Below are 25,330 nucleotides of genomic sequence, written 5' to 3'. Positions count from 1 at the left end.
CAGTTATACTGTCATATTGAATTAAAAAAACTAACTTGCCTCTTTGCAAAACTTACAAAATATAATTTTTCTAGTAAAACTAACAAAGATACATATCTTCACGCATTATCAGACATGTTGCATGTTTGGTGTAGGAATTATGTTGAAAAACATTTGTATTGCTTATTTCGCATTATCTCAGGATTTTAAGAACATTACTGTCATAATGTGTAAAAAACTACTTTTTGTGTTTGCAAGCCTTAAAATAGCATATGTTTCGAGTAAAACTCACAAGGATGCATTGTTTTAGGCTTTATTAACCTATTTGCATGTGTGATTAGGAAGTTATGTTTAAATAACAGTCAAATTGAATGTAGCAGTTATACTGTCATTATGAAAAAAAAAAAAATGTTGTATTTGTAAACCTTACCAAATTACCTGATTCTGGTGAAACTCACATATATACAATATTACAGGCAATTTTAGACATAATGCATGTTTAGGTTTGGAGTTTTGTTTATATAACTTTCATATTTGGTATGACAGTTATACTGTCATATTGAATTAAAAAAACTTATTTGCCTCTTTGCAAAACTTATAAAAGATCATTTTTCTAGTAAAACTAACAAAGATACATGTCTTCAGGCATTATTAGACATGTTGCATGTTTGGTGTAGGAATTATGTTGAAAAACATTTTTATTGCTTATTTTGCATTATCTCAGGATTTTAAGAACATTACTGTCAAAATGAGTAAAAAACTACTTTTTGTGTTTGCAAGCCTTAAAATAGCATATGTTTCGAGTAAAACTCACAAGGATGCATTGTTTTAGGCTTTATTAACCTATTTTGCATGTGTGGTTAGGGAGTTATGTTTAAATAACAGTCAAATTGAATGTAGCAGTTAACTGTCATTGTGAGTAAACCCCAAATTTATGTAATTGTACACCTTACCAAAATAACTGATTCTTGTAAAACTCACATAGATACAATATTTTAGGCATTTTTAGACATAATGCATGTTCAGTTTTGGAGTTATGTTTGTATAACTTTCATATTTGGTATGACAGTTATACTGTCATATTGAATTAAAAAAACTAACTTGCCTCTTTGCAAATCTTACAAAATATAATTTTTCTAGTAAAACTAACAAAGATACATGTCTTCAGGCATTATTAGACATGTTGCATGTTTGGTGTAGGAATTATGTTGAAAAACATTTTTATTGCTTATTTTGCATTATCTCAGGATTTTAAGAACATTACTGTCAAAATGAGTAAAAAAACTACTTTTTGTGTTTGCAAGCCTAAAATACCATATGTTTCGAGTAAAACTCACAAGGATGCATTGTTTTAGGCTTTATTGACCTATTTTGCATGTGTGGTTAGGGAGTTATGTTTAAATAACAGTCAAATTGAATGTAGCAGTTAACTGTCATTATGAGTAAACCCCTAATTTATGTAATTGTACACCTTACCAAAATAACTGATTCTTGTAAAACTCACATAGATACAATATTTTAGGCATTTTTAGACATAATGCATGTTCAGTTTTGGAGTTATGTTTATATAACTTTCATATTTGGTATGACAGTTATACTGTCATATTGGATTAAAAAAAACTAACTTGAGTCTTTGTAAAACTTACAAAAGATAATTTTTCTAGTATAACTAACAAAGATACATGTATCCATGCATTATTAGACATGTTGCATGTTTGGTGTAGGAATTATGATGAAAAACATTTTTATTGCTTATTTCGCATTATCTCAGGATTTTAAGAACATTACTGTCATAATCAGTAAAAAACTACTTTTTGTGTTTGCAAGCCTTAAAATAGCATATGTTGCGAGTAAAACTCACAAGGATGCATTGTTTTAGGCTTTATTAGCCTATTTGCATGTGTGGTTAGGAAGTTATAATTAAATAACTGTCAAATTGAATATAGCAGTTCTACTGTCATTATGAGAAAAAAACCAATTTTTGTATTTGTAAACCTTACAAAATTACCTTATTCTGGTAAAACTCACATAGATACAATATTTTAGGCATTTTTAGACATAATGCATGTTCAGTTTTGGAGTTATGTTTATATAAATTATACATTTAGTTTGACAGTTATACTGTTATATTGAATTAAAAAAACTAACTTGCGTCGTTGTAAAACTTACAAAAGATACATTTTCTAGTAAAACTAACAAAGATACATGTCTTCAGGCATTATTAGACATGTTGCATGTTTGGTGTAGGAATTATGTTGAAAAACATTTTTATTGCTTTTTTCGCATTATCTCAGGATTTTAAGAACATTACTGGCATATTGAGTAAAAAACTACTATGACATTATACTGTCACATTCAATCTGACTGTTATTTAAACATAACTCCTAAACCATGCAAGCAAAATGTCAAATAATGCCTAGAGAAATGTATCTTTGTAAGTTTTACAGGAAAAAATAGTATACTGTCATACTAAATATGAAAGTTGAATAAATATAACACCAAAACCAAACTTGCAATCCGTCTAAAAATGCCTGTAATATTAAATATATGTGAGTTTTACCAGAATCGGTTATTTTGGTAAGGTTTACAAATACAAAAATTGGGTTTTACTCATAATGACAGTATAACTGCCACACTCAATATGACACTTATTTAAACATTACTCCTAAACAAAACATGTTAAATGGCTAATAATGCCTGGGGAAATGTATCTTTGTGAGTTTAACTGGAAAAAAAAATATTTTGTAAGGTTTGTAAAGACAGAAGTTAGTTTTTTTACTCATAATAACAGTATAACTACCACTTCAAAATGACAGTTATATAAACATAACTCCAAAACCAAACATGCATTATATTTAAAAATGCCTGTAATATTAAATCTACGTGAGTTTGACCAAAATCAGGTATTTTGGTAAGGTTTACAAATACAAAAAGTAGGTTTTACTCATAATGACAGTATAACTGCCACATTCAAAATTACAGTTATTTAAACATAACTCCTAATTTAAACATGCTAAATGGCTAATACTGCCTGGAGAAAGGTATATTTGTGAGTTTAACTGGGAAAAAAAAATATTTTGTAAGGTTTGTAAAGACACAAGTTAGGTTTTTTTATTCAATATGTTTGTATAACTGTCATAATAAATGTAAAAGTTACATAAACATAACTCCAAAACCAAACATGCATTAAGTATAACTGTCACACTCAATCTGACAGTTAATTAAACATAACTCCTAAAACACAAATGCAAAATGACTAATAATGCCTAGAGAAAGGTATATTTGTGAATTTTACTGGGAAACAATATTTTGTAAGGTTTGTAAAGATACAAACTATTTTTTGTTTTTTACTCAATATGATGGTATAACTTTCATACTAAATATGAAAGTTATATAAACATAACTCCAAAACCAAACATGCTTTATGTCTAAAAATTCCTGTAATATTGTATCGATGTGGGTTTAACCAGAATCAGGTATTTTGGTAAGGTTTACAAATACAAAAAATAGGTTTTACTCATAATGACAGTATAACTGCCACACTCAATACGACAGTTGTTTAAACATAACTCCTAAACCAAACATGATAAATGGCTAAATATGCCTGGAGAAATGTATCTTTGTGAGTTTTACTGGGAAAACATTTTTTGTAAGGTTTATAAAGACACAAGTTTTTTTTTTCTTTACTCAATATGATGGTATAACTGTCATACTAAATATAAAATTTGTATTAACATAACTCCAAAACCAAACATGCATTATGTCTAAAAATGCCTGCAATATTGTATCTATGTGATTTTTACCAGAATCAGGTATTTTTGGTAAGGTTTACAAATACAAAAATTTGGTTTTACTCACTATGACAGTATACTGTCACATTCAATCTGACAGTTATTTAAACATACTGTAACTCCTAAACCACAATTACAAAATGGCTAATAATGCCTGGAAAAATGTATCTTTTTGAGTTTTCCTGGAATTTTTTTTTTTTTATAAGGTTTATAAAGAAACAAATTAGTTTTTTTACTTAATATGACAGATTAACTGTCATACTGAATATGAAAGTTAAATAAACATAACTCCAAAACCAAACTTGTAATACGTCTACAAATGCCTGTTATATTGAATCTATGTGAGTTTTACCAGAATCAGGTATTTTGGTAAGGTTTACAAATACAAAAATTGGGTTTTACTCATAATGACATTAACTGCCATATTCGAAATAACAGTTATTTAAACATAACTCCTGAACCAAACATGCTAAATGGCTAATAATGCCTGGAGAAATGTATCTTTGTGAATTTTACTAGAAAAAATATTTTGTAAGGTTTGTAAAGACAAGTTTTTTTTTTTTTACTCAATATGATGGTATAACTGTCAATCTAATTATAAAAGTAATATAAACATAATTCCAAAACCAAACTCCTAAACCAAACTTGCAATCCGTCTTAAACTGCCTGTAATATTGAATCTATATGTGTTTTACCAGAATCAGGTATTTTGGTAAGGTTTACAAATACAAAACTTGGGTTTTACTCATAATGACAGTATAACTGCATTATTTGATATGACAGTTATTTAAACATAACTCCTAAACCAAACATGATAAATGGCTAATAATGCCTGGAAAAATGTATATAAACATAACTCCAAAACCAAACATGCATTATGTGTAAAAATGCCTGTAATATTGTATCTATGTGAGTTTTACCAGAATAAGGTATTTTGGTAAGGTTTATAAATACAAAATTTAGGTTTTACTCATAATGACAGTATAACTGCCATATTCAAAATAACAGTTATTTAAACATAACTCCTGAACCAAACATGATAAATGGCTATTAATGCCTGGAGAAATGTATACAAACATAACTCCAAAACCAAACATGCATTATGTCTAAAAATGCCTTTAGTATTGTATCTATGTGAGTTTTACCAGAATCAGGTATTTTGTTAAGGTTGAAAAATACAAAAATTAGGTTTTACTCATAATGACAGTATAACTGCCACATTGACTGCCACCAAACATGCATGATGTCTAAAAATGCCTATAATTTTGTATCCATGTGAGTTTTACTAGAATCAGTTGTTTTTGTAAGGTTTACAAATACAAAATATTAGTTTTACTCATAATGACAGTATACTGTCACAATCAATCTGACAATTTGGCTAATAATGCCTTGAGGAATGTATCTTTGTGAGTTTTACTGGAAATAATATTTTGTAAGGTTTGTAAAGACAGGAGTTATTTATTTTTTTTTTTACACAATTTTACAGTATAGCTGTCATACTATATATGAAAGTTATATAAACACAACTCCAAAACCAAATATACAAAATGTGAGTTTTATCACAATCAGGTATTTTGGTAAGGTTTACAAAAACAAAAATTAGGTTTTACTCATAGTGACAGTATAACTGCCACACTCAATAAGACAGTTAATTAAACATAACTCCTAAAACACAAATGCAAAATGACTAATAATGCCTAGAGAAAGGTATATTTGTGAATTTTACTGGAAGACAATATTTGTAAGGTTTGTAAAGATACAAATTATTTTTTGTTTTTTACTCAATATGATGGTATAACTTTCATACTAAATATGAAAGTTATATAAACATAACTCCAAAACCAAACATGCTTTATGTCTAAAAATTCCTGTAATATTGTATCGATGTGGGTTTTACCAGAATCAGGTATTTTGGTAAGGTTTACAAATACAAAAAATAGGTTTTTATTTATAATGACACACAATACAATAACTCCCCCACTCAAAATGACAGTTATTTAAACATAACTCCTAAACCAAACATGATAAATGGCTAATTATGCCTGGAGAAATGTATCTTTGTGAGTTTTGGGAGAAAAAAAAAACCTGTAAGATTAATAAAGACACAAGTTTTTGTTTTTTTTACTCAATATGATTGTATAACTGTCGTACTAAATATGAAAGTTGTATAAACATAACTCCAAAACCAAACATGAATTATGTCTAAAAATGCCTGCAATATTGTATCTATGTGATTTTTACCAGAATCAGGTATTTTTGGTAAGGTTTACAAATACAAAAATTAGGTTTTACTCATAATGACAGTATATTGTCACATTCAATCTGACAGTTATTTAAACACAACTCCTAAACCACAAATACAAAATGGCTAATAATGCCTGGAGAAATGTATCTTTGTGAGTTTTCCTGGAAAAACATTTTTTTTATAAGGTTTGTAAAGACACAAGTTATTTTTTTGTACTTAATATGACAGTATAACTGTCATACTAAATATGAAAGTTAAATAAACATAACTCCAAAACCAAACTTGCAATACGTCTAAAAATGCCTGTAATATTGAATCTATGTGAATTTTACCAGAATCAGGTATTTAGGTAAGGTTTACAAATACAAAAATTGGGTTTTACTCATAATGACAGTATACTGTCAAATTCAATCTGACAGTTATTTAAACATACTGTAACTCCTAAACCACAATTACAAAATGGCTAATAATGCCTGGAACAATGTATCTTTGTGAGTTTTCCTGGAAACTTTTTTTTTTATAAGGTTTGTAAAGAAACAAATTAGTTTTTTTTACTTAATATGACAGTATAACTGTCATACTATATATGAAAGTTAAATAAACATAACTCCAAAACCAAACTTGCAATCCGTCTTAAACTGCCTGTAATATTGAATCTATATGAGTTTTACCAGAATCAGGTATTTTGGTTAGGTTTACAAATACAAAACTTGGGTTTTACTCATAATGACAGTATAACTGCATTATTTGATATGACAGTTATTTAAACATAACTCCTAAACCAAACATGATAAATGGCTAATAATGCCTGGAAAAATGTATATGAACATAACTCCCAAACCAAACATGCATTATGTCTAAAAATGCCTGTAATATTGTATCTATGTGAGTTTTACCAGAATCAGGTATTTTGGTAAGGTTTATAAATACAAAATTTAGGTTTTACTCATAATGACAGTATAACTGCCATATTCAAAATAACAGTTATTTAAACATAACTCCTAAACCAAACATGCTAAATAGCTATAAATGCCTGGAGAAATGTATCTTTGTGAGTTTTACTAGAAAAAAATATTTTGTAAGGTTTGTAAAGAAAAAAGTTTTGTTTTTTTTACTCAACTGTCAAACTAAATATAAAAGTAATATAAACATAATTCCTAAACCAAACTTGCAATCCGTCTTAAACTGCCTGTAATATTGAATATATATGAGTTTTACCAGAATCAGGTATTTTGGTAAGGTTTACATTTGTAAACTTGGGTTTTACTCATAATGACAGTATAACTGCATTATTTGATATGACAGTTATTTAAACATAACTCCTAAACCAAATATGATAAATGGCTATTAATGCCTGGAGAAATGTATACAAACATAACTCCAAAACCGAACATGCATTATGTCTAAAAATGCCTTTAGTATTGTATCTATGTGAGTTTTACCATAATCAGGTATTTTGGTAAGGTTTACATATACACAAACTTGGTTTTACTCATAATGAGAGTATAACTGCCACATTTAATATGACAGTTATGTAAACATAACTCCTATACCACACATGCAAAATGGTTAATAATGCCTGGAGAAATGTATCTTTGTGATTTTTACTAGAAAAAAATATTTTGTGAGGTTTGTAAAGACGAAAGTTAGTTTTTTTTTACTCAATATGATGGTATAACTGTCATACTAAATATGAAAGTTATATCAACATAATTCCAAAACCAAACTCCTAAACCAAACTTGCAATCTGTCTTAAACTGCCTGTAATATTGAATCTATGTGAGTTTTACCAGAATCAGGTATTTTGGTAAGGTTTACAAATACATAACTTGGGTTTTACTCATAATGACAGTATAACTGCAACATTTGATATGACAGTTATTTAAACATTACTCCTAATCCAAACATGATAAATGGCTAATAATGCCTGGAGAAATGTATCATGGTGAGTTTTACTGGAAACAAATAATTTGTAAGGTTTATAAAGACACAAGTTAGGTTTTTTTATTTAATATGATGGTATAACTGTCATACTAAATATGAAAGTTATATAAACATAACTCCAAAACCAAACATGCATTATGTCTAAAAAATGCCTGTAATATTGTATCTATGTGAGTTTTACCAGAATCAGGTATTTTGGTTAAGGTTGACAAATACAAAAATTAGGTTTTACTCATAATGACAGTATAACTAACACATTGACTGCCACCAAACATGCATTATGTCTAAAAATGCTTATAATTTTGTATCCATGTTAGTTTTACTAGAATCAGTTGTTTTTGTAAGGTTTACAAATACAAAATATTAGTTTTACTCATAATGACAGTATACTGTCACAATTAATCCGACAAAATGGCTAATAATGCCTAGAGGAATGTATCTTTGTGAGTTTTACTGGAAAAAATATTTTGTAAGGTTTGTAAAGACACAAGTTAGTTGTTTTTTTTACACAATTTAACAGTATAGCTGTCATACTATATATGAAAGTTATATAAACATAATTCCAAAACCAAATATGCAATCCGTCTAAAAATGCCTGTAATATTGAATATATGTGAGTTTTATCAGAATCAGGTATTTTGGTAAGGTTTACGAATACAAAAATTAGGTTTTACTCATAGTGACAATATAACTGCCACACTCAGTATGACAGTTAATTAAACATAACTCCTAAAACACAAATGCAAAATGACTACTAATGCCTAGGGAAATGTATATTTGTGAATTTTACTGGAAAACAATGTTTTGTAAGGTTTGTAAATATACAAATTAGTTTTTTTTTACTCAATATATGATGGTATAACTGTCATACTAAATATGAAAGTTATATAAACATAACTCCAAAACCAAACATGCTTTATGTCTAAAAATTCCTGTAATATTGTATCGATGTGGGTTTTACCAGAACCAGGTATTTTGGTAAGGTTTACAAATACAAAACATAGGTTTTACTCATAATGACAGTATAACTGCCACACTCAATATGACAGTTATTTAAACATAACTCCTAAACCAAACATGATAAATGACTAATTATGCCTGGAGAAATGTATCTTTGTGAGTTTTACTGGGGGAAAAAAAATTGTAAGGTTTATAAAGACACAAGTTATTTATTTTTTTACTCAATATGATGGTATAACTGTCATACTAAATATGAAAGTTGTATAAATGATAAATGATAAATGGGTTGTACTTGTATAGCGCTTTTCTACCTTCAAGGTACTCAAAGCGCTTTGACACTACTTCCACATTTACCCATTCACACACACATTCACACACTGATGGAGGGAGCTGCCATGCAAGGCGCTACCAGCACCCATCAGGAGCAAGGGTGAAGTGTCTTGCTCAGGACACAACGGACATGACGAGGTTGGTACTAGGTGGGGATTGAACCAGGGACCCTCGGGTCGCGCACGGCCACTCTACCACTGCGCCACGCCGTCCCAAAATAATAATAATAATAATAATAAAAATAACTCCAAAACCAAACATGCATTATGTCTAAAAATGCCTGCAATATTGTATCTATGTGATTTTTACCAGAATCAGGTATTTTTGGTAAGGTTTACAAATACAAAAATTAGGTTTTACTCACTATGACAGTATACTGTCACATTCAATCTGACAGTTATTTAAACATATTGTAACTCCTAAACCACAAATACAAAATGGCTAATAATGCCTGGAGAAATGTATCTTTGTGAGTTTTCCTGGAAAAAAACAAAACAATTTATAATGTTTGTAAAGACACAAGTTAGTTTTTTTACTTAATATGACAGTAGAACTGTCATACTAAATATGAAAGTTAAATAAACATAACTCCAAAACCAAACTTGCAATACGTCTTAAAATGCCTGGAATATTGAATCTATGTGAGTTTTACCAGAATCAGGTATTTTGGTAAGGTTTACAAATACAAAAATTGGGTTTTACTCATAATGACAGTATAACTGCCATATTCAAAATAACAGTTATTTAAACATAACTCCTAAACCAAACATGCTAAATAGCTAATAATGCCTGTAGAAATGTATCTTTGTGAGTTTTACTAGAAAAAAATATTTTGTAAGGTTTGTAAAGACAAAAGTTTTTTTTTTTTTTTTTTTACTCAATATGATGGTATAACTCTCAAACTAAATATAAAAGTAATATAAACATCATTCCAAAACCAAACTCCTAAACCAAACTTGCAATCCGTCTTAAACTGCCTGTAATATTGAATCTATATGAGTTTTACCAGAATCAGGTATTTTGGTAAGGTTTACAAATACAAAACTTGGGTTTTACTCATAATGACAGTATAACTGCATTATTTGATATGACAGTTATTTAAACATAACTCCTAAACCAAACATGATAAATAGCTAATAATGCCTGGAAAAATGTATATAAACATAACTCCAAAACCAAACATGCATTATGTCTAAAAATGCCTGTAATATTGTATCTATGTGAGTTTTACCAGAATCAGGAATTTTGGTAAGGTTTATAAATACAAAAATTTACTCATAATGACAGTATAATTGCCACCCTCAATATGACAGTTATGTTAACATAACTCCTAAACCACACATGCAAAATGGCTAATAATGCCTGGAGAAATGTATCTTTGTGAATTTTACAGGAAAAAAAATATTTTGTAAGGTTTGATAAGACACAAAATAGTTTTTTTTATTTAATATGTTTGTATAACTGTCATAATAAATGTAAAAGTTATATAAACATAACTCCAAAACCAAACATGCAATCCGTCTAAAAATGCCTGTAATATTGAATCTATGTGAGTTTTACTAGAATCAGGTATTTTGTTAAGGTTTACAAATACAAAAATTAGGTTTTACTCACTATGACAGTATACTGTCACATTCAATCTGACTGTTATTTAAACACAAATTCTAAACCACAGATGCAAAATGGCTAATAATAACTGGAGAAATGTATTTTTGTGAGTTTTACTGGAAAAAAAATATTTTGTAAGGTTTGTATAGACACAAGTTAGTTTTTTTTTTACTCAATATGATGGAAACATGCTTTATGTCTAAAAAATCCTGTAATATTTTATCCATGTGAGTTTTCAGTTATTTTGGTAATTTTACAAATACAAAAAATAGGTTTTACTCATAATGACAGTATATCTACCACACTCAATATGACAGTTATTTAAACCTAGCTCCACCCACTCAGCAGATGATTTTATGAATTTCTTTAATAAGAAAATTGAACTCATTAGAAAGGAGATTAAAGACAATGCATCGCAGCTATAACTGGGTTCTATTAACACAGATACGACTGTATCTACGAAGGATACCGCCCTCCAAAATAGTTTCTCTCTCTTTGATGAAATAACACTAGAGAAATTGTTAAGATGTGTCAATGGGACAAAACAAACATGTCTACTTGACCCAGTTCCTGGGAAACTTATTAAGGAGCTATTTGTATTATAAGGTCCATCAGTGCTAAATATTATAAACTTATCACTTTCCTCTGGCACTGTTCCACTAGCATTCAAAAAAGCGGTTATTCATCCTTTGCTCAAAAGACCTAACCTCGATCCTGACCTCATGGTAAACTACCGGCCGGTGTCCCACCTTCCGTTTATCTCGAAAATCCTCGAAAAAATTGTCGCACAGCAGCTAAATGAACACTTAATGTCTAACAATCTCTGTGAACCTTTTCAATCCGGTTTCAGGGCAAATCACTCTACGGAGACAGCCCTCGCAAAAATGACTAATGATCTACTGCTAACGATGGATTCTGATGCGTCATCTATGTTGCTGCTTCTTGATCTTATCGCTGCTTTCGATACCGTCGATCATAACATTTTATTAGAGCGTATCAAAACACGTATTGGTATGTCAGACTTAGCCTTGTCGTGGTTTAACTCTTATCTTACTGACAGGATGCAGTGCGTCTCCCATAACAATGTGACCTCGGACTATGTTAAGGTAACGTGCGGAGTCCCCCAAGGTTCGGTTCTTGGCCCTGCACTCTTTAGTATTTACATGTTGCCGCTAGGCGACATCATACGCAAATACGGTGTTAGCTTTCATTGCTATGCTGATGATACCCAACTCTACATGCCCCTAAAGCTGACCAACACGCCGGATTGTAGTCAGCTGGAGGCGTGTCTTAATTAAATTAAACAATGGATGTCCGCTAACTTCTTGCAACTCAACACTAAGAAAACGGAAATGCTGATTATCGGTCCTGCTAAACACCGACATTTATTTGATAATACCACCTTAACATTTGACAACCAAACAATTACACAAAGCGACTCAGTAAAGAATCTGGGTATTATCTTCGACCCAACTCTCTCCTTTGAGTCACACATTAAGAGTGTTACTAAAACGGCCTTCTTTCATCTCTGTAATATCGCTAAAATTCGTTCCATTTTGTCCACTAGCGACGCTGAGATCATTATTCATGCGTTCGTTACGTCTCGTCTCGATTACTGTAACGTATTATTTTCGGGTCTCCCTATGTCTAGCATTAAAAGATTACAGTTGGTACAAAATGCGGCTGCTAGACTTTTGACAAGAACAAGAAAGTTTGATCATATTACGCCTATACTGGCTCACCTGCACTGGCTTCCTGTGCACTTAAGATGCGACTTTAAGGTTTTACTACTTACGTATAAAATACTACACGGTCTAGCTCCAGCCTATCTTGCCGATTGTATTGTACCATATGTCCCGGCAAGAAATCTGCGTTCAAAGAACTCCGGCTTATTAGTGATTCCCAGAGCCCAAAAAAAGTCTGCGGGCTGTAGAGCGTTTTCTATTCGGGCTCCAGCACTATGGAATGCCCTCCCGGTAACAGTTAGAGATGCTACCTCAGTAGAAACATTTAAGTCCCATCTCAAAACTCATTTGTATACTCTAGCCTTTGAATAGCCCCCCTTTTTTTAGACCAGTTGATCTGCCGTTTCTTTTCTTTTCTCCTCTGCTCCCCCCTATCCCTTGTGGAAGGGGAGACACACAGATCCGGTGGCCATGGATGGGGTGCTGGCTGTCCGGGGTCGGGACCCGGGGTGGACCGCTCGCCTGTATATCGGTTGGGAACATCTCTGCGCTGCTGACCCGTCTCCGCTCGGGATGGTTTCCTGCTGACCCCACTGTGGACTGGACTCTTACTGTTATGCTGGATCCACTATGGACTTGACTCTCACAATATTATGTTAGACCCACTCGACATCCATTGCATTCGGTCTCCCTAGAGGGGGGGGTTACCCACATATGCGGTCCTCTCCAAGGTTTCTCATAGTCATTCACATCGACGTCCCACTGGGGTGAGTTTTTCCTTGCCCTTATGTGGGCTATACCGAGGATGTCGTTGTGGCTTGTGCAGCCCTTTGAGACACTTGTGATTTAGGGCTATATAAATAAACATTGATTGATTGATTGATAACTCTAAACCAAACATGGTTAATAGGCTATAATGCCTGGAGAAATGTATCTTTGTGAGTTTTACTGGAAAAAATTTTTTTTATGGTTTATAAAGACACAAGTTGGTTTTTTTTACTCAATATGACAGTATAACTGGAATACTAAATGTAAAAAATATATAAACATAACTCCAAAACCAAACATGCATTATGTTTAAAAATGCCTGTAATTTTGTATCCATGCGAGTTTTACTAAAATCAATTGTTGTAGTAAGGTTTGCAACTACAAAATATTGGTTTTACTCACCATGATAGTATACTGTCACATTCAATTTGACAGTTATTTAAACATAACTACCAAACCACACATGTGAAATGGCTATAATGCCTGGAGAAATGTATCTTTGTGAGATTACTGTCATTATGAGTAAAACCTAATTTTTGTATTCGTAAACCTTACCAAAATACCCGATTCTGATAAAACTCACATATATTCAATATTACAGGCATTTTTAGACGGATTGCATATTTGGTTTTGGAATTATGTTTATATAACTTTCATATATAGTATGACAGCTATACTGTTAAATTGTGTAAAAAAACAACTAACTTGTGTCTTTACAAACCTTACAAAATATTTTTTCCAGTAAAACTCACAAAGATACATTCCTCTAGGCATTATTAGCCATTTTGTCGGATTAATTGTGACAGTATACTGTCATTATGAGTAAAACTAATATTTTGTATTTGTAAACCTTACAAAAACAACTGATTCTAGTAAAACTCACATGGATACAAAATTATAAGCATTTTTAGACATAATGCATGTTTGGTTTTGGAGTTATGTTTATATAACTTTCATATTTAGTATGACAGTTATACCATCATATTAAATAAAAAAAACTAACTTGTGTCTTTATAAACCTTACAAATTATTTGTTTCCAGTAAAACTCACCATGATACATTTCTCCAGGCATTATTAGCCATTTATCATGTTTGGATTAGGAGTTATGTTTAAATAACTGTTATTTTGAATATGGCAGTTATACTGTCATTATGAGTAAAACCTAAATTTTGTATTTATAAACCTTACCAAAATACCTGATTCTGGTAAAACTCACATAGATACAATATTACAGGCATTTTTAGATATAATGCATGTTTGGTTTTGGAGTTATGTTCATATACATTTTTCCAGGCATTATTAGCCATTTATCATGTTTGGTTTAGGAGTTATGTTTAAATAACTGTCATATCAAATAATGCAGTTATACTGTCATTATGAGTAAAACCCAAGTTTTGTATTTGTAAACCTTACCAAAATACCTGATTCTGGTAAAACTCATATAGATTCAATATTACAGGCAGTTTAAGACGGATTGCAAGTTTGGTTTAGGAGTTTGGTTTTGGAATTATGTTTATATTACTTTTATAATTAGATTGACAGTTAAACCATCATATTGAGTAAAAAAAAATAACTTTTGTCTTTACAAACCTTACAAAATATTTTTTTCTAGTAAAACTCACAAAGATACATTTCTCCAGGCATTTATAGCTATTTAGCATGTTTGGTTTAGGAGTTATGTTTAAATAACTGTTATTTTGAATATGGCAGTTATACTTTCATTATGAGTAAAACCCAATGTTTGTATTTGTAAACCTTACCAAAATACCTGATTCTGGTAAAACGCACATAGATACAATATTGCAGGCATTTTTAGACATCATGCATGTTTGGTTTTGGAGTTATGTTTATACAACTTTTATATTTAGTATGACAGTCATACCATCCTATTGAGTAAAAAAAAATAAGATAACTTGTGTCTTTATAAACCTTACAAAATGTTCCCAGTAAAACTCACAAAGATACATTTCTCCAGGCATAATTAGCCTTTTATCATGTTTGGTTTAGGAGTTATGTTTAAACAACTGTCATATTGAGTGTGGCAGTTATACTGTCATTATGAGTAAAACCTATTTTTTGTATTTGTAAATTTTACCAAAATACCTGATTCTGGTAAAACCCACATCGATACAATATTGCAGGGATTTTTAGACATAAAGCATGTTTGGTTTTGGAGTTATGTTTATATAACTTTCATATTTAGTATGACAGTTATACTGTCATATTAAGTAAAAAAAACCTAACTTGTGTCTTTACAAACCTTATAAAATATTTTTTTTTTTTCCAGGAAAACTCACAAAGATACATTTCTCCAAGAATGATTAGCCATTTTGTATTTGTGGTTTAGGAGTTATGTTTAAATAACTGTCAGGTTGAATGTGACAGTATACTGTCATTATGAGTAAAACCTATTTTTTGTATTTGTAAACCTTACCAAAAATACCTGATTCTGGTAAAAATCACATAGATACAATATTGCAGGCATTTTTAGACATAATGCATGTTTGGTTTTGGAGTTATGTTTATACAACTTTCATATTTAGTATGACAGTTATACCATCATATTGAGTAAAAAAAAAAAAAAACTTGTGTCTTTATAAACCTTACATTTTTTTTTCCCCCACAACTCACAAAGGTACATTTCTCCAGGCATAATTAGCCATTTATCATGTTTGGTTTAGGAGTTATGTTTAAATAACTGTCATATTGAGTGGGGTAGTTATTGTATCGTGTGTCATTATAAATAAAAACCTATTTTTTGTAATTGTAAACCTTACCAAAATACCTGATTCTGGTAAAACTCACATAGATACAGTATTAAAGGCATTTTTAGACATAATGTATGTTTGGTTTTGGAGTTATATTTATATAACTTTCATATTTAGTATGACAGTTATACCATCATATTCAATAAAAAAACTAACTTGTGTCTTTATAAACCTTACAAATTAGTTGTTTTCAGTAAAACTCACACTGATACATTTCTCCAGGCATTATTAGCCAGCCATTTATCATGTTTGGTTTAGGAGTTATGTTTAAATAACTGTCATATCAAATGTTGCAATTATACTGTCATTATGAGTAAAACCCAAGTTTTGTATTTGTAAACCTTACCAAAATACCTGATTCTGGTAAAACTCACATAGATTAAATATTACAGGCAGTTTAAGACATATTGCAAGTTTGGTTTAGGAGTTTGGTTTTGGAATTATGTTTATATAACTTTCATATTTAGTATGACAGTTATACCATCATATTGAGTAAAAAAAAACTAACTTTTGTCTTTACAAACCTTACAAAATATTTGTTCCTAGTAAACATCACAAAGAAAAAATTTTTCCAGGCATTATTAGCCATGTATCATGTTTGGTTTAGGAATTATGTTTAAATAACTGTCATGTTGAGTGTGGCAGTTATATTGTCATTATGAGTAAATAAATATTTTTTTTTATTTGTAAACCTTAACAAAATACCTGATTCTGGTAAAACTCATATAGATACAATATTACAGGAATTTTTAGACATAAAACATGTTTGGTTTAGGAATTATGTTTAAATAACTGTCAGATTGAATGTGACAGTATACTGTCATAGTGAGTTAAACCAATATTTTGTATTTGCAAACCTTACAAAAACAACTGATTCTAGTTAAACTCACATGAATACAATATTACAGGCATTTTTAGACATAATGCATGTTTGGTTTTGGAGTTATGTTTATTTATTTTTTTTCATTTAGTATGACAGTTTTACTGTCATATTGAGTAAGAAAAAAATAACTTGTGTCTTTACAAACCCATTCATCCATCCATTTTCTACAGCTTATTCCCTTTGGGGTCGCGGGGGGCGCTGGATCCTATCTCAGCTACAATCGGGCGGAAGGCGGCGTACACCCTGGACAAGTCGCCATCTCATCGCAGTCTTTACAAACCTTACAAAATTGTTTTTTTTTCCTGTAAAACATAAAAAGATACATTTCTCCAGGCATTATTAACCATTTTGCATGTGTGGTTTAGGAGTTATGTTTACATAACTGTCATATTGAATGTGGCAGTTATACTGTCATTATGAGTAAAACCTATTTTTTGTTTTTGTAAACCTTACCAAAATACCTGATTCTAGTAAAACGAACATAGATTCATTGGTTTTGGAGTTATGATAATATATCTTTCATATTTTGTATGACAGTTATATCATCATATTGAGTAAAAAATTTAACTTGTATCTTTATAAACCTTACAAATTCGTTTTTTCCAGTAAAACTCACAAAGATACATTTCTCCAGGCATTATTAGGCATTTATCATGTTTGGTTTAGGAATTATGTTTAAATACCTGTCATGTTAAATGTGGCAGTTATATTGTCATTATGAGTAAAACCTATTTTTTGTATTTGTAAACCTTACCAAAATACCAGATTCTGGTAAAACTCACATAGATTCAATATTACAGGCATTTTTAGACATAAAACATGTTTGGTTTTGGAGTTATGTTTATATAACTTTCATATATAGTATGACAGTTGTATTAAGTAAAAAAAAAAACTAATTTGTGTCTTTACAAACCTTACAAAATATTTTTTTTTTCATTAAAATTCACAAAGATACATTTTTCCAGGCATTATTAGTCATTTTGCATTTGTTTTTTATGAGTTATGTTTAAAAAACTGTCATATTGAGTGTGGCAGATATACTGTCATTATGAGGAAAACCTAATTTTTGTATTTGTATACTTACCAATATACCTGATTTTGGTAAAACTCACATAGATTCAATATTACAGGCATTTTTAGACGGATTGCAAGTTTGGTTTTAGAGTTATGTGTATATAACTTTCATATTTAGTATGACAGTTATACTGTGAAATTGAGTAAAAAATAACAAACTTGTAATTTTAAAAACCTTACAAAATATTTTTTTCCAATAAAATTTACAGAGCTACATTTTTCTCGGCATTATTAGTCATTTTGCATGTGTGGTTTAGGAGTTATGTTTAAATAGCTGTCAGATTGAATGTGACACTCATATAGATTCAATATTACAGGCAGTTTAAGACGGATTGCAAGTTTGGTTTAGGAGTTTGGTTTTGGAATTATGTTTATATTACTTTTATATTTAGTTTGACAGTTATACCATCATATTGAGTTAAAAAAAAAAACTTTTTCTTTATAAACCTTACAAAAAAATGTTTTCCCAGTAAAACTCACAAAGATACATTTCTCCAGGCATAATTACTTTTTGTGTTTGCAAGCCTTAAAATAGCATATGTTTCGAGTAAAACTCACAAGGATGCATTGTTTTAGGCTGTATTAGGCTATTTTGCATGTGTGGTTAGGAAGTTATATTTAAATAACTGTCAAATTGAATTTAGCAGTTATCTGTCATTATTAGTAAACCCCTAATTTATGTAATTGTACACCTTACCAAATTAACTGATTCTTTTAACACTATCATAGATGTAATATTTTAGTCATTTTTAGACATAATGCATGTTCAGTTTTGGAGTTATGTTTATATAACTTTTATATTTGGTATGACATTTATACTGTCATATTGAATTAAAAAAACTAACTTGCGTCATGGCAAAACTTACAGAAGATAATTTTTCTAGTAATTTTTTTTTCATTATGAAAAAAAAAAAGTGATTTGTAAACCTTACCAAATTACCTGATTCTAGTGAAACTCACATAGATACAATATTTTAGGCATTTTTAGACATAATGAATGTTCAATTTTGGAGTTATGTTTATATATATTTCATATTTGGTATGACAGTTATACTGTCATATTGTATTAAAAAAACTAACTTGCCTCTTTGAAAAACTTACAAAAGATAATTTTTCAAGTAAAACTAACAAAGATACACGTCTTCACGCATTATTAGACATGTTGCATGTTTGGTGTAGGAAATATGTTGAAAAACATTTTTATTGCTTATTTCGCTTTATCTCAGGATTTTCAGAACATTACTGTCATATGAGTAAAAAACTACTTTTTGTGTTTGCAAACTTTTAAATAGCATATGTTTCGAGTAAAACTCACATGGATGCATTGTTTTAGACTTTATTAGCCTATTTTGCATGTGTGGTTAGAAGTTATGTTTAAATAACTGTCAAATTGAATGTAGCAGTTATCTGTCATTATGAGTATACCCCTAATTTATGTAATTGTACACCTTACCAAATTAACTGATTGTTGCAAAACTCACATAGATACAATATTTTAGGCATTTTTAGACATAATGCATGTTTAGTTTTGGAGTTATGTTTATATATCTTTCATATTTGGTATGACAGTTATACTGTCATATTGTATTAAAAAAACTAACTTGAGTCTTTGTAAAACTTACAAAAGATAATTTTTCTAGTATAACTAACAAAGATACATGTATCCAGGCATTATTAGACATGTTGCTTGTTTGGTGTAGGAATTATGTTGAAAAACATTTTTATTGCTTATTTCGCATTATCTCAGGTTTTTAAGAACATTACTGTCATAATGAGTAAAAACTACTTTTTGTGTTTGCAAGCCTTAAAATAGCAAATGTTTCGAGTAAAACTCACAAGGATGCATTGTTTTAAGCTTTATTAACTTATTTGAATGTGTGATTAGGAAGTTATGTTTAAATAACAGTCAAATTGAATGAAGCAGTTACACTGTCATTATGAAAATATTTCTGTATTTGTAAACCTTACCAAATTACCTGATTCTGGTGAAACTCACATAGATACAATATTACAGGTATTTTTAGACATAATGCATGTTCAGTTTTGGAGTTATGTTTATATAACTTTCATAATTGGTATGACAGTTATACTGTCATATTGAATTAAAAAAACGTTTTTGCCTCTTTGCAAAACTTACAAAAGATAATTTTTCTAGTAAAACCAACAAAGATACATGTCTTCAGGCATTATTAGACATGTTGCATGTTTGGTGTAGGAATTATGTTGAAAAACATTATTATTGCTTATTTCGCATTATCTCAGGATTTTAAGAACATTACTGTCAAAATGAGTAAAACACTACTTGTTGTGTTTGCAAGCCTTAAAATAGCATATGTTTCGAGTAAAACTCACAAGGATGCATTGTTTTAGGCTTTATTAACCTATTTTGCATGTGTGGTTAGGGAGTTATGTTTAAATAACAGTCAAATTTAATGTAGCAGTTAACTATCATTATGAGTAAACCCCTAATTTATGTAATTGTACACCTTACCAAATTAACTGATTCTTGTAAAACTCACATAGATACAATATTTTAGGCATTTGTAGACATAATGCATTTTCAGTTTTGGAGTTATGTTTATATAACTTTCATATTTGGTATGACAGTTATACTGTCATATTGAATTTAAAAAACTTATTTGACTCTTTGCAAAACTTACAAAATATAATTTTTCTAGTAAAACTAACAAAGATACATGTCTTCAGGCATTATTAGACATGTTGCATGTTTGGTGTAGGAATTATGTTGAAAAACATTATTATTGCTTATTTCGCATTATCTCAGGATTTTAAGAACATTACTGTCAAAATGAGTAAAACACTACTTGTTGTGTTTGCAAGCCTTAAAATAGCATATGTTTCGAGTAAAACTCACAAGGATGCATTGTTTTAGGCTTTATTAACCTATTGTGCATGTGTGGTTAGGGAGTTATGTTTAAATAACAGTCAAATTTAATGTAGCAGTTAACTATCATTATGAGTAAACCCCTAATTTATGTAATTGTACACCTTACCAAATTAACTGATTCTTGTAAAACTCACATAGATACAATATTTTAGGCATTTTTCGACATAATGCATTTTCAGTTTTGGAGTTATGTTTATATAACTTTCATATTTGGTATGACAGTTATACTGTCATATTGAATTAAAAAAACTTACTTGACTCTTTGCAAAACTTACAAAATATATTTTTTCTAGTAAAACTAACAACGATACATGTCTTCAGGCATTATTAGACATGTTGCATGTTTGGTGTAGGAATTATGTTGAAAAACATTTTTATTGCTTATTTCGCATTATCTCAGGATTTTAAGAACATTACTGTCAAAATGAGTAAAACACTACTTTTTGTGTTTGCAAGCCTTAAAATAGCATATGTTTAGAGTAAAACTCACAAGGATGCATTGTTTTAGGCTTTATTAGCCTATTTGCATGTGTGGTTAGGAAGTTATGTTTAAATAACTGTCAAATTGAATATAGCAGGCATTATTAGGCATGTTGCATGTTTGGTGTAGGAATTATGTTGAAAAACAATTTTAGTGATTTTTTCGCATTATCGCAGGATTTTAAGAACATTACTGGCATATTGAGTAAAAAACTACAGTATACTGTCACATTCAATCTGACTGTTATTTAAACATAACTCCTAAACCATGTAAGCAAAATGTCAAATAATGCCTGGAGAAATGTATCTTTGTAAGTTTTACAGGAAAAAAATAGTTTCTAAGGTTTGTAAAGACACAAGTTAGCTTTTTTTTACTCAATATGACAGTATAACTGTCATACTAAATATGAAAGTTGAATAAATATAACACCAAAACCAAACTTGCAATCCGTCTAAAAATGCCTGTATTATTGAATATATGTGAGTTTTACCAGAATTAGTTATTTTGGTGAGGTTTACAAATACAAAAATTGGGTTTTACTCATAATGACAGTATAACTGCCATATTCAAAATAACAGTTATATAAACATAACTCCAAAACCAAAATGCATTTTGTCTAAAAATGCCTGTAATATTGTATCTTTTTGAGTTTTACCAGAATCAGGTATTTTGGTAAGGTTGACAAATACAAACATTAGGTTTTACTCATAATGACAGTATACTGCCACATTCAATGTGAAAATTATTTAAACATAACTCCAAAACCAAACATGCATTATGTCTAAAAATTCCTATAACTTTGTATCTACGTGATTTTTACTAGAATCAGTTGTTTTTGTAAGGTTTACAAATACAAAATATTAGTTTTTCTCATAATGAGAGTATACTGTCACAATCAATCTGACAAAATGGCTAATAATGCCTGGAGGAATGTATCTTTGTGAATTTTACAGGAACAAATATTTTGTAAGGTTTGTAAAGACACAAGTTATTTTTTTAACTTAATTTTACAGTATAGCTGTCATACTATATATGAAAGTTTTATAAACATAACTCCAAAACCAAACATGCAATGCTGTCTGTAATATTTATTATATGTAAGTTTTATCAGAATCAGGTATTTGGTAAAGTTTACAAATCAAAAAATTAGGTTTTACTCATAGTGACAGTATAACTGTCACCCTCAATATGACAGTTATTTAAACATAACTCCTATCTAGTGGTTAGAGTGTCCGCCCTGAGATCGGTAGGTTGTGAGTTCAAACCCCGGCCGAGTCATACCAAAGACTATAAAAAATGGGACCCATTACGTCCCTGCTTGGCACTCAGCATCAAGGGTTGGAATTGGGGGTTAAATCACCAAAAATGATTCCCGGGCGCAGCACCGCTGCTCCCCTCACCTCCCAGGGGGTGATCAAGGGGATGGGTCAAATGCAGAGGACAAATTTCACCACACCTAGTGTGTGTGTGACAATCATTGGGACTTTAACTTTAACTTTAACTTTAAAACACAAATGCAAAATGACTAATAATGCCTAGAGAAATGTATATTTGTGAATTTTACTGGAAAACAATATTTTGTAAGGTTTGTAAAGATACAAATTAGTGTTTTATTACTCAATATGATGGTATAACTGTCATACTAAATATGAAAGTTATATAAACATAACTCCAAAACCAAACATACTTTGTGTCTAAAAATTCCTGTGATATTGTATCGATGTGGGTTTTACCAGAATCAGGTATTTTGGTAAGGTTTACAAATACAAAAAATAGGTTTTACTCATAATGACAGTATAACTGCCACACTCAATTTGACAGTTATTTAAACATAACTCCGAAACCAAACACGTTAAATGGCTAATAATGCCTGGGTAAATGTATCTTTGTGAGTTTAACTGGAAAAAAAAAATATTTTGTAAGGTTTGTAAAGACAGAAGTTAGTTTTTTTACTCATAATGACAGTATAACTACCAGATTCAAAATGACAGTTATATAAACATAACGCCAAAACCAAACATGCATTATGTCTAAAAATGCCTGTAGTATTAAATCTATGTGAGTTTGACCAGAATCAGGTATTTTGGTAAGGTTTACAAATACAAAAAGTAGGTTTTACTCATAATGACAGTATAACTGCCACGTTCAAAATTACAGTTATTTAAACATAACTCCTAATTTAAACATGCTAAATGGCTAATACTGCCTGGAGAAAGGTATCTTTGTGAGTTTAACTGGAAAATAAAATTATTTTGTAAGGTTTGTAAAGACACAAGTTAGTTTTTTTTATTCAATATGTTTGTATAACTGTCATAATAAATGTAAAAGTTATATAAACATAACTCCAAAACCAAACATGCATTATGTCTAAAAATGCCTGTAATATTGTATCAATGTGAGTTTTACAAGAATCAGGTATTTTGGTAATGTTGAAAAATACAAAAATTAGGTTTTACTCATACAAAATATTAGTTTAACTCATAAATACGTATACTGTCGCAATCAATCCGACAATATGGCTAATAATGCCTTGAGGAATGTATCTTTGTGAGTTTAACTGGAAAAAATATTTTGTAAGGTTTTTAAAGACACAAGTTAGTTTTTTTTTTACACAATATTACAGTATAGCTGTCACACTATATATGAAAGTTATATAAACACAACTCCAAAACCAAATATGCAATATGTGAGTTTCATCAGAATCAGGTATTTTGGTAAGGTTTACAAAAACAAAAATTAGGTTTTACTCATAGTGACAGTATAACTGCCACACTCAATATGACAGTTATTTAAACATAACTCCTAAAACACGAATGCAAAATGACTAATAATGCCTAGAGAAAGGTATATTTGTGAATTTTACTGGAAAACAATATTTTGTAAGGTTTGTAAAGATACAAATTAGTTTGTTTTTTTACTCAATTTGATGGTATAACTTTCATACTAAATATGAAAGTTATATAAACATAACTCCAAAACCAAACATGCTTTATGTCTAAAAATTCCTGTAATATTGTATCGATGTGGTACAAAAAAATAGGTTTTACTCATAATGACAGTATAACTGCCACACTCAATATGACAGTTATTTAAACATAATTCCTAAACCAAACATGATAAATGGCTAATTATACCTGGATAAATGTATCTTTGTGAGTTTTACTGGAAAAAAAAAAAGGTTTATAAAGACACAATTTTTTTTTTTTACTCAATATAATGGTATAACTGTCATACTAAATATGAAAGTTGTATAAACATAACTCCAAAACCAAACATGCATTATGTCTAAAAATGCCTGTAATATTGTATCTATGTGATTTTTACCAGAATTAGGTATTTTGGTAAGGTTTACAAATACAAAATCTAGGTTTTACTCATAATGACAGTATAACTGCCACACTCAATATGACAGTTATTTAAACATAACTCCTAAACCAAACATTATAAATGGCTAATTATACCTGGAGAAATGTATCTGTGAGTCTTACTGGAAAAAAAAAAATGTAATGTTTATAAAGAAACAAGTTATTTTTTTTACTCAATATAATGGTATAACTGTCATACTAAATATGAAAGTTATATAAACACAACTCCAAAACCAAACATGTTTTATGTCTAGAAATTCCTGTAATATTGTATCTATGTGAGTTTTACCAGAATCCGGTATTTTGGTAAGGTTTACAAATACAAAAAATTGGTTTCACTCATAATGACAATATAACTGCCACATTGAACATGACATGTATTTAAACATAATTCCTAAACCACAAATGCAAAATGGCTAATAATGCCTGGAGCAATGTATCTTTGTGAGTTTTCCTGGAAAAAATAATAAAAAATTGTAAGGTTTGTAAAGACACAAGTTAGTTTTTTACTTAATATGACAGTATAACTGGCATACTATA

The sequence above is a fragment of the Nerophis lumbriciformis genome, linkage group LG38 (genome assembly GCF_033978685.3).
Source record: "Nerophis lumbriciformis linkage group LG38, RoL_Nlum_v2.1, whole genome shotgun sequence".
Classification (NCBI taxonomy): Eukaryota; Metazoa; Chordata; class Actinopteri; order Syngnathiformes; family Syngnathidae; genus Nerophis; species Nerophis lumbriciformis.
This window is presented reverse-complemented; position numbering follows the sequence as displayed.